Raw genomic sequence first — 16,860 nt, 5'->3', positions numbered from 1 at the left:
CAGCAAACAACCATGGCACATGTATACCAATGTAACAAACCTGCATGTTCTGCACGTGTATCCCAGAACTTAAAGTATAATAATAATAATAATAATCATCATCATCATCTGAAAAAAAAAGGAACGAAATTTTCCACAGATCTGAAAGGCTGGCAAGCAAGATGAAATTTCCAGCAAATACTGGAGGTACGTCCCCCAGATGGAACACAGAGGTGGGGTGAAGAAAGCAGACTTTTCTTTACAAGGTTTGGTAGACAAATAAAGTTTCTCCATCTCTCAAAACAGTCTTTGGCCAACGACAAAAATGTCCCCGTACTATTGAAAAAAAAATGTAGCCCGTGACTTACAGAAATATTGCAGTAAACTATTTGAGCCTCTTTCAGCCTCAAGCACAACATCAAAGGGCTTTTATATGTTGGGAAAGATAAACCAACTTTTCCTTCTTTTTGCTTTATCAAAGAAAACATCAGTATATTCTATAATATTTCTACCATGTAACTTTAGTTAATATGCAAAAATCTTAGTGGAAAACTGCTTTTAAATTATTTCTAATTAACAAAAACTGTCATCTTTGATACTTGAGAAATCTAGGCTCAGATAATGAATGCGGGCTTTCTTAAGAATTTGATTGATTTTTTTCTTAGTAAGATTTTCCAGTAGCAGTATTTTTCTCCATTTAGTCCTAAGAAGATGTTAAGGAGGAATTTTGTTGTACATTACATGTTGTTTTGTATATACTGTGAGTGCAATAAAATACTTGTTTTCCATTTCTTTAAGGAGTTATTTCTATTTGCAGCACTGCCTTCTACTGCCATTAAAAGATTTCATCTTTGTTCATGGAATAAGTTACTAAAATAATCTAACTTTGTCCTGTTTGAGGAGCAACTCTTCAGACTCAACTGGAGTAGAAAACAGTGGGAAACACTATTCTTGAGGGTTCTGCGCAATTTTCACTAGAATTCGAGCCTGATTGCCTGGTCTCCCTATACGTCATCAAATGTATGAGTTAGTTCCGCTCTTGTTTTTCTTGAAATGCTCTTCTTTGACCTAGCAGTGAAATATATCCATAACCATCATCTCTTCTATTTTATCCTTTCATCAGAATTACAGATATGAGATGCAATTAATAATGATGAAATTTTAAATTTTTTTAAATGATCAGTGCTGGTGTCGTGCAAATGGTGGCTTAATTAGAAACAGCATTTAATCCTGAAGCCCTTGGGGTCCCTAGTGTTCCATCTGTCCCATGGTGATTACTGTCCACTCACATTTTTTTCCAACTCCACCTCCCCCAGGAATGTATTTATCCTCCTTAAATATATCTCCTAGTGGGATTATTCTCAAGAAATACTTAAGCACTGTGGCCAGTTCTCTGATTCTCCCACTTCAGCGACCTCTTCCATTGTCTTCTTAGGACCCAACAATGGCGACTTTCCATCTCAACAGGAATTGTGGTATTTTTCTCCTTTTCAACTGTAAGCCAGCCCAACAGGCTAGGCCAGCAGATGAAACCTTTTTTTATTCACCTTCCCTTTTTTGTTTTGGGTCTCCTGTAGCCTCCACCGGGAACTTTACATCTTATTTAATATTTCTCACAATGACTCTAAAAATAAGCGCTATAATTATTGTTATTTTGAACAGATGAGGAAACTGAGGCTCAGAGAGGTTTAGCATTTGTCCAAAGGTCATACACCCAGGCTACAGAAAAACTGTATTATTCCAAAGCCTTCACAATACATTGCATCTTTCTCCAGCTCCTTCCGGGTTAATGATTTTCTTTAGTGTTTTTCTTTACATTATTTTGATCCATGTCAAATCTTCTTTCTGTTTGAATGAATCACATCCCTTCCCTCTCTTCCAAAGCATCTCTGATAAATCTTGCCCCCATCCATGCATTCATTCTTTCACGAACCAATGTTTCCTAATCATCTCCTTTGCACAAGGTACTCACTGCATAGCCTTCTATTATGTAAGTCAGACATTGACATAAAAATAGAGTCATCTTGTTGACACTCACTCCAAAAAGACAGTCAAGATATGAACCTTGGAGTAATGTTGGTCAAAGTATGTGGACTTTCAGTTATAGGATGAATAAGTTGTGGATGATCTAATGTACAGCTTGGTGACCATTGCTAATAATAATTTATTGAATACTCAAAATTTGCTGAGACAGTAGATCTTAAGTGTTCTCACTATTCACACACACAAAGGTAATTAAAGGTGATGATATGTTAATTAGCTTGATTATGATAATCATTTCACAATGTTATGTAGATTAAAACATCACACTGTATACCTTAAATACCTACTTTTTTGGCCAAGTATACATCAATAAAGCTGGAAGAAAAATAATACAATATTAAATTATAGAAAAAGATGTGGATCTTTCAAACTGTACATTTTACACAAAAGATAAGAGCTAAAGGGCTCCGATTTTAACCATGTTATTAAGCAGCTGCAAGTATGAGTCTGTAATTTTCTTCAACCATATGGCAGGATTCCCAGCAGTTGCCCATAGCCCATAAATGAGTCACATCTCTTGACTTCAGTGAAGTTAGTGGTTTAGAGGTGGGGGAACAGCAGGTGGATATGCTAGGGGTAAGGACTGAATCAGTCTTCAGCCCTAAAATGTTTTTTTAGAAATGTCCTCTTCAGCATCATGCACTTCTTATAATCTTGCAACCTTCATGTTTTTTCCTATGTAAATACCTGTTGATCTCCCTAGGGACCAGTTTTTATGACCAGGTTTAGTTCGAGGGTAATTGGATTACTTGTGTCATGGACTGCATTTCTAAAAGAAGTATTTTGATAATTTTTCAGATTAATGGCATTTATGTTGAAATATTTTCAACTCTATGAGAAGCCCTAGGGTTTCTCTTATCAGTTTCTTTTAGTTTTTTTTCCAACATTTTTAAATGAAAAATTTCAAACATAAAAATAAAAAGAATTGTACAGAAAATACCCACACTCGCCACCTAGAATCTACGATAATTAGTTTGTTAGATGTGCTTTATTATTATCTAACTGTTCTCTATCCATCTGTCTATCCATCCATCAGCCCATGTTATTTGTGTTGTATTTTGAAGCAAGTTGCAGGCATGAGTACACGTCATCTGTAAACACTTCTATGTGCATATCATTAGCAATAGTTCAATATTTCTTTGTGTATATTTTTAGGAAAAAAAACTGCCTGAAGTGAAATGCAAAAGTTTTTACAGGTATCATTCTAAACTTTTGACAAATGCATGCATATGTAAAATTCAACCTTTGGCAGGATATAGAACAAGCCCATAACTCCAGGTAGTTCTCTCGTGCTCCTTCTCAGTCAATTCCCACCCACTTGAAGGTAACATTTATTCCTTTTATTTTTAATTATTCACGAAATGCTGTTTTCCAAACGAAGATTAATTCAGGGTTTACATATATTCTGCTGTTGGAATTTGGAGACAAATCATCTATTACTACCTCGAGTATAGAATCTCAAATAGGAGCCTCACACTTGCCCCTTGTCACACTTGACTCCGTTTGTCCATTCTCTGAGTGTTTCCTCCACCATGGGCCAATGGTTGATTTGTCTTTTTGTGATGTCCAAAGCTGCTTGAACAAATTTCAGGGAAGTTAAGACCAGCACTCTGTGCTTCCCCTGTTTGGCCTTCACAGCTTCCGTTTTTCAATTGGTGTTCCCCCATTTGGCTTTGGACATGGTCTCATTCTTGGGCACTGCAGTGTATTGGGTGCAGAGACCACTTGTAACAGGCAGACACTGGAGATTTTTCTGCACTCACTCACTGGGGCTTCTTGGCATCATCTGGCATTGCCCATTTGACATGGGGTACTGTAGAGTGATAGGAGCACCTGCTGAAGCTATACAGCACAATGCTCAATTCAGGTCCAAATGTTACTCATATGACACATGCTTCTGACTAAGCTGATTTTCTGTGTGTGTCACAGGATGCCATGCAATGGAGTGACCTTTTCCAACATGAGCTGGTACATTCCATTGTAATCAGAGGGTTTTTGTTGGATTTTCTACTTCAGGAATCTGCCAAAGAAAAGTTGTAAGGGTTAAAAAATAAATACATAAAAATAAAAATTAAAAACTGTCTGTTGTAGAGTGAGTGCTCCTAGCTCAGTGGAGAAGAAAGATGACTGAGAAGCTGCAAACTTGGGCCCAAGGTATGTATTTGCCATTGAAATGTTCCTGGGCAAAAGCATGAGAAATGGGCTAGGGCATTAATAACCTATGACTTGCTTCAAAACAAGCCTCAAGAGTTTCATCAGCAGATATAGAGGAACTCTGAAAAAAGTAAGGAACACAACACAAAGCAAGGTAATCTCAGGCTCCTGTGGAGGCACATTTTCCACAATGGTGGCTCACACACAAAATAATCTCATCCTGTAGTTCCCACCTATAGACTGACAGGTCTCTAGGTTCTTGTTGGATATTCTTGTTGGATAGGTTCTAGGTTCTTGTTGGCTATTCCAGGGTATAGGCCAATAATGGTAAAAAACGTTTACTAATATTTCTTGGTTCTTATCATAGTTGTGTGACTCCTAGTAGAAAGCATGTGCAGCCAACATATTGTGGAAATTGGGGAGAATTTAACTAAAGTAAATATTTACAGATATGTAAGCTTGGGAAACTACTAATAAGGAATTATGAAGCAGCCAGCCCAGGAGCGAGCAATCTCTAGGCCTGAAAAAGCGAGGCGGAAACAGTGGGTCCTCCAAGTCTCTAGAGAGGTAGAACTGCAGAGAAGGGAGTCAACTAAGAGCTCTCCACACATCTTCCCACACAACCGAATCCCTAGGGGAACTACAGCAAGGCAGGAGGGAGGGAAATTCTTGTTTGATTTAACAGTGCTAATGGGACATCCAAGAAGATGCTTTTCAGGTAATTGGAACAAAGGTCCAGAGCTCTTTGGAAGAGTTGGAGATCAGAGTTTGAGAGGCATCATATGTAAGGAGAGAGACTGTTGAAGTCATTGGAACGGATGACATTGTTCAGGGAGATGGTAAAGACAAGAGAATAGAAGCCAGAAATGTGGACGAGCAGGAAAAGGGTGGGCAATGTGGGGGAGCCGAGGCCTCAGAAAAGAAGTGCTCCAGAATTGAAAATGTCAAAGGAGAGGGCTTCATTAAGGAAAGAAGAAGGAAAGAAATAAACATCTCCTGAGCTGTTAGCTTGCACAGGCTAGGAGCTGAGACAGCTCATTTAATCTTATTGACATTCACATGAAGGGAGTTGATGTTCACATTTTGCAGAAATTAATAAAAACAATTTAGTTGAGAGAATTTTTACAAAAAGACACACACCATATTTCGAGTGCTGGTAAAGATGAAAGCCAAATTCCACTCCTACTAATTAGATTTTCTTCTCCATGAGTTAGCGGACAAAGGGGGTGGAGTGAAAGTGATTGGGGTGGGGGTGTTGATGAGAGTGGTGCATGGACAGGAGGTTGTGGTCTGAGAGTTGACTTTCAGAGTATATATAAGCTCTGGGAGGACAGTGGCTCCAGAGGATCACATTGCACTTTGCAAGTGCTTGCCTGTACAAGGTAGAGATGTGTGTGGTAGATGAAATAATATCCTCCAGCTCCCCAAGATGTCCACACCCTAATCCCTGGAACCTGTGAAAATGTTACCTGACACAGTGGAAGAGACCTTGCAAATGTGATTAAGGTAAAGGTCTTGAGATGAGGGATAATCCTGGATGGGCCTGATCTCATCACAAGGGTCCTTACAAAGGCAAAGCAGGAGGGTCTGAGGCAGAGAAGTTGTCACAGTGGAAGCAGAGATGGAAATGAGTGTGGCCATGAACCAAGGAATGAGAAGGGCAGCCTCTAGAAGCTGGAAAAGGCGAGGAAATGGTTTCTCCTCCAGAGCCTCCGAAAGAAGTGGTCTGCTGATACCTTGATTCTAGACCTAGAAGATCCATTTGGGGACCTCCACCGTCATAAGATCATAAATCTGTGATGTTTCAAGCCACTAAGTTGGTGGGAATTGATTACAGCAGTGATAGGGTTTGGCTGTGTCCTCACCCAAATCTCATCTTGAATTGTAGCTCCCATAATTCCTGTGTGTTGTGGGAGGGATCCAGTGGGAGACAATTGAATCATGAGCGTAGTTTTCCCCTTACTGTTCTCATGGTGGTGAAAAAGTCTCATGTGATCTGATGGTTTTATAAGGGGAAACCCCTTTCACTTGGTCCTCAATTCTCTCTTGTCTGCTTCCATGTAAGATGTACCTTTCACCTTCTGCCATGATTGTGAGGCCTCCCCAGCCACATGCAACTATGAGTACATTAAGGCTCTTTTTCTTTATAAATTATCCAGTCTCAGGTATGCATTTATGGGCAGTGTGAAAACGGACTAATATAAGCAGCAATGGAAGGCTAACACAACGTGCCCTAAAGGCCATATGCAAACAATCTGTTCATTTGGACAGCCACTCTGCCTTCCTGTCAGTACTCCCAATCCTCTCCCCCACAGGTCCCACTGTCACCACCAGAGGAAAACTTACTCTTACCTGTGAGAACTGTTCCCTCTTATGCTATGTATCCAAGCTCCAGCAGAACATCTGTATCTTTTGTTCGTGATGAATCCTTGTTTATTCCTACCTCCTTGTGTGATGGGTGCTTCCTGCTGAACAAAGAGGAGGGAATCTTACCTTGGGGGCGTGCCCTAGATCCCCCAGTGGGAGCTTGGCTTCTGAGTCCCCATAGTATCCTGGCCCCAGGGGTGACATTCTATAGTGCCACTCATGGTTCAGTTTGATTCTGGGTAAAGAGGGCTGGCACAAGGATATTGAGTAGCAGATAACTAGAATAGTCACCCAATTTTGAGACACAACTTATTTCTAAGTGTCTGTAAACCAAAACATTATTTCATATTTTCATAGTCACCATGACTGCATGCCAACTACAGAGCAACTGTACCTTCCAACTGAAGTAAGAGATAAATCATACATATTAAATAGGGCATGCTAGAAAACTCCAACAGCCAATCAGAGCAAGCAGAGATGGTCATTCCACCAGGGGAATATGGTCCATAAAGGTGCTGGGCCTGAGCAGCAGAGTATCACCTAACTCCTCAATGCAAGCCAAGGGAAAAGAAGGGCTGAGGCTTGCCGAAAACGTTCCCAGAGCAACAGTTCTCAACTGATGTTGCCAAACATGTTGCAGTCTTAATTACCAATAGGAGTCCAAGAACCAAACTTTGAGAGTAGCTTACAGAAATGAAAAACCCATAAGGCAGAATCAAGAGGAATATCTTTTTCAAACATTTGCATAGTAGTATCTTTTCCAAATATTTGCACTCTAGCAGGCTTTCCTGAATAAATGGATATGTTTATTTCCTAGGGCTCTTATAACAAACTTACACAAACTTGATGGCTTAACCAACGGAAATTTATTCTCTCATAGTTCTGGAGACTAGAAGTTCAAAATCAAGGTGTCAGTAGCACCATAATCTCTCTGAAACCTCTAAGAAGGAATGCTTCTCTGCATCTTCCAGCTGCTGGTAGCGCCTGCCATTTCTTGGCTTGTGGGTGCCTCACTTTGATCTCTGCCTCCATCTTCCCATGGCCATTCTCCCTGTGTGTCTTGGCTTGGTCCTCCCGTTGTGCACGTCTGTCCATGCGTCTCTTCTCTTGGATTAGGACCCACCATAATGGCCTCACTTTAACAACTTAATGACATCTGCGAAAGACCCTTGAGTTAGTATTCTCAGGTTGTCATAACCAGATACCATAGACTTCGTGGTTTAAACAACAGAAATGATTTCCAGTTTCATCCATGTCCCTACAAAGGACATGAACTCATCATTTTTTATGGCTGCACAGTATTCCGTGGTGTATATGTGCCACATTTTCTTAATCCAGTGTATCATTGTTGGACATTTGGGTTGGTTCCAAGTCTTTGCTATTGTGAATAGTGCCGCAATAAACATATGTGTGCATGTGTCTTTATAGCAGCATGATTTATAGTCCTTTGGGTATATACCCAGTAATGGGATGGCTGGGTCAAATGGTATTTCTAGTTCTAGATCCCTGAGGAATCGCCACACTGACTTCCACAATGGTTGAACTAGTTTACAGTCCCACCAACAGTGTAAAAGTGTTCCTATTTCTCCACATCCTCTCCAGCACCTGTTGTTTCCTGACTTTTTAATGATTGCCATTCTAACTGGTGTGAGATGGTATCTCATTGTGGTTTTGATTTGCATTTCTCTGATGGCCAGTGATGATGAGCATTTTTTCATGTGTCTTTTGGCTGCATAAATGTCTTCTTTTGAGAAGTGTCTGTTCATATCCTTTGTCCACTTTTTGATGGGGTTGTTTGTTTTTTTCTTGTAAATTTGTTTGAGTTCATTGTAGATTCTGGATATTAGCCCTTTGTCAGATGAGTAGGTTGCGAAAATTTTCTCCCATTTTGTAGGTTGCCTGTTCACTCTGATGGTAGTTTCTTTTGCTGTGCAGAAGCTCTTTAGGGACATGGATGAAATTAGAAATAATCATTCTCAGTAAACTATTGCAAGGACAAAAAACCAAACACCGCATGTTCTCACTCATAGATGGGAATTGAACAATGAGAACACATGGACACAGGAAGGGGAACATCACACTCTGGGGACTGTTGTGGGGTGGGGGGACGGGGGAGGGATAGCATTAGGAGATATACCTAATGCTAAATGATGAGTTAATGGGTGCAGCACACCAGCATGGCACATGTATACATATGTAACTAACCTGCACATTGTGCACATGGACCCTAAAACTTAAAGTATAATAATAATAAAAAAAGAAAAGTACTCAAATGATATATATGTTAACATCAATAACTGAATTGTTGATGAAAGCAAAAGAAATTCTCTCATTGATTGGAAATGCCTGTTAAAGTCAAGCCTTGGTAGCACCAAAGCTGAGAAAAACAAGATAAGTCGCAAGAAAAAGGGAGAGAAGATGATGTTCATGTTTGCAGCCCTGGGTTTCAGCTTCCCTTCTTTTTGGCGTTATATATTTCTGTGACTTCCATGGAAGCTCAGTTGTACATTTAAAGGGATGTTTGTTATATTTTATCCAAAATTTCTAGATGTTTTAAAGTCGTTTTTAGGTTATCTATTGTACCAGAGTGCCAAAACAGCAGATGGAAAAGGGATGCAAAGATGTCAGAGCTTAGCTGCACTGGTTCCCCCTTCCAAATTTAGCACTCCAACCATAATTATCCTGAAGCCTGCAAAAGAGAATAATGAGATAAAGGAAGACCGATTCTTGATTAAAGGAGAAAATAAAGATAACAATTATGATAAGTAATAATGATTGTGGTGACGATCAGTAGAGAAAATAGCACAGACAGCATAAAACTGTGAGAAGCAAGACCCACAGCTATTGTAACAACTGGTGAATAAAGATAACCTTACTGGAGATGAAGAAAAAACAACTAGAATGGCATTTAACTCAGAAGTAAAATTCCCTAGTACCCTGTTTGGTACTTAGCCAACGTGGGCACCTCTTGGAATTAAAAAACAAAAACAAAAACAAAACTTAAAAGATAACAACTCAACTTAGCGTTTGACAACAAACATATGATGTCTGAACAAGTTGGAAGGCAGCAGTTCTTTTGCATTAGCTAGACCATATCTAGAGGAGTATGTTCAATTGTGGGTATCTAACTTTTAGGACCAATGACAGAATACAATGTGTCCAGCGAAGAGAGTGCCAAAGAATAAAGGACCTGGAAAAACATCGTGTGAGGAATAGAGGTTATGAGAATGTTTAAACTGGGAGGAAAATGGCACAAGAGAAATATGACATGTCTTCAAATAATTCAGAATACCATTGTTGCTATCAAAAGAAGAAATCTCCCTCTATTAAACTAGGGACTTCAAGTCTTGGTCTTTACTCATTCTCTCTTCCTTCACTTCATATCAAAGGAAGCATCCTTCTTTTCATTAACACTAATTCTCCACTTGTGCTCTTTATTCTATCACTTTCTGCTTCTTCTTGAATTTTGATCATCTCTTCCTCTTGCATCTTCAAGGCAATCTTTCTCCATAAACATACACACCTTTCCACTATTTAAAAACAAAACAAACAACCAAAGAAACTTCCTGTGAACCTGCTTTCACTTCAAGCTTCTATCCGCTATCTTACTTTTCTTTATTCCACACTTTAAGAAAAGTCATCTTCCCTCTTTTAGGCACAATTTGTGCCTAGTTTTGTTACTGCTATATCCTCTGGCACATAGTAGGCACTCAATAAATATATGATAAATGAATTGATTACATGAAAAAAAATAAACAACAGAAATGTATTTCTCAAGTTCTGGGGGCTGGAAGTTCCAGATCAATGTACACAAATTCAGTTCTCAGTGAGGTCTCTCTTCGTGGCTTGTAGATATCTGCCTTGTTTCTGTGTCCTTTTATACTAGAAGAGAGGAAATGCTTTTTCTTCCTTTTCTAATAAGGCCACAGTCCTTCCTGTTGGTTTAGGGCCCCACCCACCTGACCTCATTGAACCTTAATTACCTCCTAAAGATATCTGTCTCTAGGTGTAGTCACATTGGGGGCTAGGGCTTCAAAATATGAATTTGGGAGGGACACAATTTAGTCCATAGAAACCCCATTTTCAAATAAAATCACATTTATAGACACGAGAGGTTTGGACTTCAATGTATCTTTTTTGGGGACACAATTCAACCCTCAACAAAAGGCCATCAGTGTAGGGGTTCCAGTAAGTGTGTCTGGAATTGGCATTGTCCCCTGGAGGGTGACTCCAGAGAGCCCACTTCCCACGTATGCCCTGGTGACAACCCAACCAAGAACAGAGACTCTCCTGCCAGCCCCCTCAGGGGTCCTGAATCCCAGAGCACAAAGGTAGCTGTAGCTGGGATGAGCTTGGGAAAGCGGCACTCTCCCTGCCTACACTTCCCACACAGGCCCAGGAAGGATTCCCACAAGCCCCAGGCTGCAGCAGCCCATCACTTTGGCAGGGGAAAGCAAACCCTCCCACATGGGCCCAAGCTGCTGCCTCTGGCCTGTGGCACTGGGGGCTTTTGCCCCTCTTTCTTCTGCTGCACAGATACCTTCGACATGTTGAACACACAGGGGGCCCGAGTCATTTCCTTCTTTTTTATGAAACCGATTGGTTGCATATGCCCATTCTGTGTGGATCTGTACTGTCTGAGGCATTTGACACACCCGAAGCCCATCCTAGTGAGCTTGGAAAGGGCAGAGACCTGGAAGTCAGACACAAGCAGAACCACATTAGCTCAGGGAAGCTAGAATGCCTCCCTGCTCCCTGGGCAGGAAATAGCCTCAACTACAAACCCCACCTCTCACTGAGGGGTGTGCCTGTGGCATGACTGGGAGTCTGGAATATCTGCTTTTCAGTGTTGGTATATACATGAGTCTCGACAAGTTGGTTAAGCTCCCCAAGGCTTGCCTTCCTCATCTGTAGAATGAGGCTGATATTGTGTCTGTGGTGAGCAGGTCTACACAAACCTACCCCCAAAGTCCAAGGAAGCTGAGAGGTGAAGAAAGAGGCTGATAAATCCAGTTTCTTAGAAAGAAAAGTTTAATAGGGACTTAGGAACAGAAGCCATGTCTGTATTTCGGGCAGTGGCAAGACGAGATGGTTGATCCCTATGCTGTTACTCCCCAGACCAAGGGCTTGAAGACCACAGGGAAAGGGGGATTCCGAAGGGATGTATAGGACAATGGAAGTATGATAACACCAAGGTTGTTTAATCTAGGGGCAGGATTTACAGTAAGTATCTGCTCTTACCTAAGAAATAATAGACAAACAGGAAATCTTACAGGCCTTCCCAGAACTGGTGTTAATCAGAAGCCAACATGGTAGATCAGCTTCCAAGATGGAGTTGCTTCAGCCTTCACATACCAGCACCTACCACAAAAGATCATTGTAGAGACCAAGTGAGATGATGATTTTAAAATGCTTTGTGTATTATGCTTCGTACTGGTGATTAATTGTCCCCAAAATTAATAGTAATGCTTGCCATTTTTCTACACACATGCCTAGTAATATGTGTGCATCCAATGAAGCCTTTTATTGAACACCCAGGGAAGAAGAGAAGGAAGGAAGGGCTGCAAGATCCCCTTACCCACTGTTTGAAGCCACCTGCACAGTTCCCACCAGCTCTCCCACCCACCAGGTTGAGCTGGGGTGGAGAGAAGGAAATGTCAGATCTCTGGGGCATGTCGAGCTCCACCACCACCCAGGAAGCCCCATCATGAGCTGATTTAGGGAATGTCTTTAATGTGGCCTCTAGGATCTCTAAACCCTTTACAAAGTAGATTTATGCATGTCTCTGCTCTCATGACTCTTTTAACTCCAAGCTTGAGTTGTATTTGTTTCCCTGGTCTTGCCAACTTAGCCTTGTGATGGGGAGGGAAGCTTCTACTGAAGTGAGCTGTCACCTGTGTAAAAGGAGGCTGCTGTGATTTGCATATGTGACACAGCTGGTCCCAAAGCCAGGGTGATAAAATACAGAGCAGAAGACTCACCTAGGACTTAATTATACAATGGGGATAAATGTTACCTACACATCATTTTGTTGTTAGAAGTATTCCTATCACTTATAATTTGGAAGAAAGCTTGTAAATTGAAGAAAGGTAGGTAGCTGTTTGCTTTTGATAGGTGAAGAAACTGAGGTTCATGGTGTTTTAATGACATTGAAGTCAAGAAAATGGGAGTTTAAATACTGCCTCTGCCTGTCTACTCATTCTATGATTTAGACAAGCTTATTATTTTCTCTGACCTTGCATTTGTTGGGATAACAGTATATATTTTTCAAGGTCATTGAACAGAAGAATTGGGTGGCATATACAAACCACTTAATTTACAGCTTGGTACATAGTAGATTATCTTACCTAAAGCAATGAAAAGTGATGCAAGTCTACAGGACAAGCATTCAGTAAAGGTCCCTGTACTTCATAACCCCAGGACCTAGACAGGGATCAGCAATTTTTTTCTGCTAAGGCCCAGATAGTAAGTATTTTGACATCACAGGTCATATAGACTCTGTCACAATTATTCAACTCTGCTGTTGTAGCAGGAATGCAGCCACAGACAAATACATGATGAATATTACTGTGTTCCAATAAAACTTTATTTATAAAAACAGACAGTGGGCCTGATTTGGCCCCTGGCTCATAGTCTGATGACCCCAGGTGTATATAAAACTATGTTTAAAAGCTTGAGATAGTACAAATGACAGTATCTATTAGATAAACCCTATTTGTCTTTTCATATTTTAGTTTCAACTCTCCCCTTTCTGAGAAATTTTTTCTTTCTGACGATGCTGGGCAGACTGAAGGCTTTCTGTGACCTCTGCCCTTTGAAGACATGACATGACAGCTACCTCCCCATTGTGGGGAGAAGGCAGGACCATTTCCCAGTGGTCTGTGAGCTCCCAGAAGTCAGTGACCGTGTCTTTTCATCTTTCTCAAAAGTGTATATGGTGAACAGCAATACTTCCTTATCTCCCCAGGAGATAGAAAAATAGTAAAAGGGCTTAAGCAGTAGTTGGGGGAATTTAGACTCACTGGTGATTCTCAGCGAGGGGTGACTTTTCCTTCAGGAGGGCATTTGGCAATGACTGGATGTATTTTGAGGTTTCTCTACTGGGGGGTGGTGTATTGCAGAGATGCTGTTAAACATCCTACAATGCACAGGACAGCCCCTGACAAGAGAATTATACAGCCCCAAATGTCAGTTGTGCTGACGTTAAGAACCCTGGACTAGTGAAAATGAAGCATTGTGTAGGCTAAGAGCATAAATCACTGCACTTTGCAGTTTGTACAATGTGTCTGACCCTACCCTCTCAAAGGAGTGTCAGGAGAATCAAATGAGACAAGCAAGTAGAGAGACTCTGCATAAGTCATTAAGTGTTGTGCAAAAGCAAAGTGTTTATGGTGAGTTAACCAATCCTGGAGTGCCCATGCCTTGTAGGCTAACTCTGAACATTCTTCAGTTCATCCCGCCTAAATCTCCCCTTCAGTTTAAGCCTTTTTCCCATCACGCTCTTCTCAGCAGGAATGGGAGTGCCTCTGGCCACCTTTCAAATGCGGGGGAACTGTGAACCACACCTCAGTCTGCTTCTCTGCAGGCAAAATTATCAAATTCCTTTTTCCTTTTTCCCAAGGTCCTATTTTTGAAGGCTTTAATTACTTTAGTTTTGACAAAGACTCTCCTGTGGACTTGCTCCTAGCTTGCCACATACCTCCCACGATATTCAGTCTTAGCCTAAAAGAGCTTCCAATTAATCTTCCACTTGGACAGAATTACCCACTGGTTTTTGTGAGCCACAATGGCTTTTATCTCATGTACTTACCTGCATGCGACATGGGTGATAGTCTGTCTTCCTGCTGAAAGAGTTGGGCCCACTTTTCTCTTTAATGTAAGTGAGCAAAGTGAGAAATTACAGTGGCGGTTGGTTTGAGGACCTGCTCTAAAACACCTAGGTAAACAAGGTGCACCATTCCTTGTTAGGTGTTCGCCCACTTAGGGCCACCGTGTGGGGCATGGTGGTAATCTCTCTCATTTGGTCATAATGGGTTGAATTGTATCCCCCTCCCAAGAGATATGTTGAAGACCCAAACCTCCAGTACCTAAGAAATGTGACCTCATTTGGAAAGAGGGTTTTTACAAAGGTAATCATATTAAACTAAGGTCATCAGGGTGGACCCTAATCCAACATGACTGGTGTTCTTATGACAAGGGAAAAATGTGGACACAGAGGCACACATGGAGGAAAGCTGATGTGAAGATGCAGAGAGACAACGGCCACCTATAAGCCCAGGAATGCCTGAGGCTACAGAAGCTGAGAGAGAAATCTAGAGCAGATCCAGGAGTCCAATACCTTGATATTGGACTCCTGACCTCCAGAATTGTGAGACAGTAAATGACTCAATTTGTGGCACTTTGTTACAGCAACCCTAGGAAATTAGTATGGTCATTGATGCACTGGCTAAGTTTCATGATCCAAGCAGAACATTTTTGCCAAGGATTTTTAGCTGCCATTCCTCTTCATAGCAGATGCCATCACTGGCCCACCCATTTCCCTGCAGTCTATCTCAGTGGCTGCCAGCAGCCGTGTGGATAGCCTCTTGCATCTCCTGGCTGAGGGCATCCTCTGACCACAGACACACACCCAGGTATAGAACAGACTGGAAGTGCCAGCAAGTTCCTAGAGTGACCTATTACCAATGAGAGGCAGCAGTTGCAAATAAATACCCCAGTTTCTTCACCTCTGGTTAGGATCACTTGGACTGGGTTCACCAAAAATTTTCAGAGGGTCCCCAGCAGGCCTGAGTTCTATTTGCCTAAAATGGAACCTACTAATCAAGGTGTCTCTTTGTAGCTTTCCACCCTCTACTTTCTCAGTTCCCTGCTCCCTCACAGTGCTTCCTGGCATCACCCGCCAAATAAAATACTTGGCCCAAATCTTTTTCTTAGGGTCTGCTTTTAGAGGAATTCAAACTAAGTCACTCGATAATGGGCATGTGAATGCCTAGAGTTGAGATCTGAGAGGCACTATCATCCCTGCAGCTTAAAACCAAGTAAAAGGGGGAGGAATTAGGTAAGGAGCCACACAACATCAGAGGCAAGGTTGGGACAGCCGATAGACTCAAGAGGTTCTGGCCAGGATCATGTCTGAGTGTGAATGGCCCAATCTACTGCCATTGAGGCAGGCGGTTAGCCCTACACTCATTCATGAACCCAGACACCAGACACTGCGTGAGAGAAGGCCAGGGTCACAGAAGGGAGAGAATATTCCCTGAACTCAAGGAGCTCATCTTCTTATAGGAAGAGACCAAGGTATAAAAAATCTGGTTTAAGTGCCATGAGACAAATGCTTAGTGGGGACCCTAGGGAACCAGATTCTGCCTAAGGAGTGTGGGGCTAGGGAGTGGAGCAAGATGGGTTAAGGGTTTGGAGGAGCTGGGTGGGTGTGGAGGGTGTGATGATGGAACAGAGAAGATGCACACCCCTGACCCTGAGAGGGGCACGTGCAAAGGCCCTCAAGTAGGGAAACATTATAGAAGCCGTGAGGTGTTCACGAGGGGCTGGGGTCCCCTTCTGAAGAGCCCTGGATGTCATGCTAAGGAATTTGTATCTCTCACCTGTAGGGAGTAGCCAGGGCTGGCTTCATGAACAGGTGACCTGATCAGTAACAGGAGGCCCCATGCTTAGAAGGGTCCACACTCGGGTTAATGTTCCCCTGTCACCCCCTTGAGATCCTTAATTCTTTTTCAACAAGGGGCTTCGATTTTGCAGTGGGTCCTGAAAATTATGTGTCCAGTCCTGGCCATAAGGAACCAAGAAATGAATACCCTGAAGAGTGGTTCCGAGCCAAGTCTATGGTGTATGTGTTGGAGATTTCTAAGGATGGCAGGGTGCTGTTGGAGCTGGGCAGGGAACCAACAGTGATTACTCCATTTGGGGGATTTTGAGGAACTCAGCGTCCAATCAGAATTTCTGCTTCCAATTATGTTAGGTGTGAAGGTAGTCAGGCATTCAAGGGATAAGTTCTTTTCCTTCCTTCCTTCGTTCCTTCTTTCTTCCCTTCCTCCTTCCTTCCCTCCCTCCCTCCTTCTCTCTCTCTCTTTCTCTCTCACTCTTTTTCTTTCTTTCTTTTCTTTTATTCTTTCAATATATTTGAACTGTTTTCAAGCCCATCGGTTTATTAATCTATTACTAAACAATATTTATTATAAAGTGAAAACCCATCTTTAATCATGTCATTTTGGGATGACAGTCAAGACTAGAGACTAAACAGTCTCTAATCTTACCATAAATTAGGCAGTATTTTTTTTCCATCTCCGAGTATAATTCTTT

This window comes from Pan paniscus, chromosome 22 (genome assembly GCF_029289425.2).
Source record: "Pan paniscus chromosome 22, NHGRI_mPanPan1-v2.0_pri, whole genome shotgun sequence".
Taxonomy (NCBI): domain Eukaryota; kingdom Metazoa; phylum Chordata; class Mammalia; order Primates; family Hominidae; genus Pan; species Pan paniscus.
Note: the sequence above shows the minus strand (reverse complement) of the source record.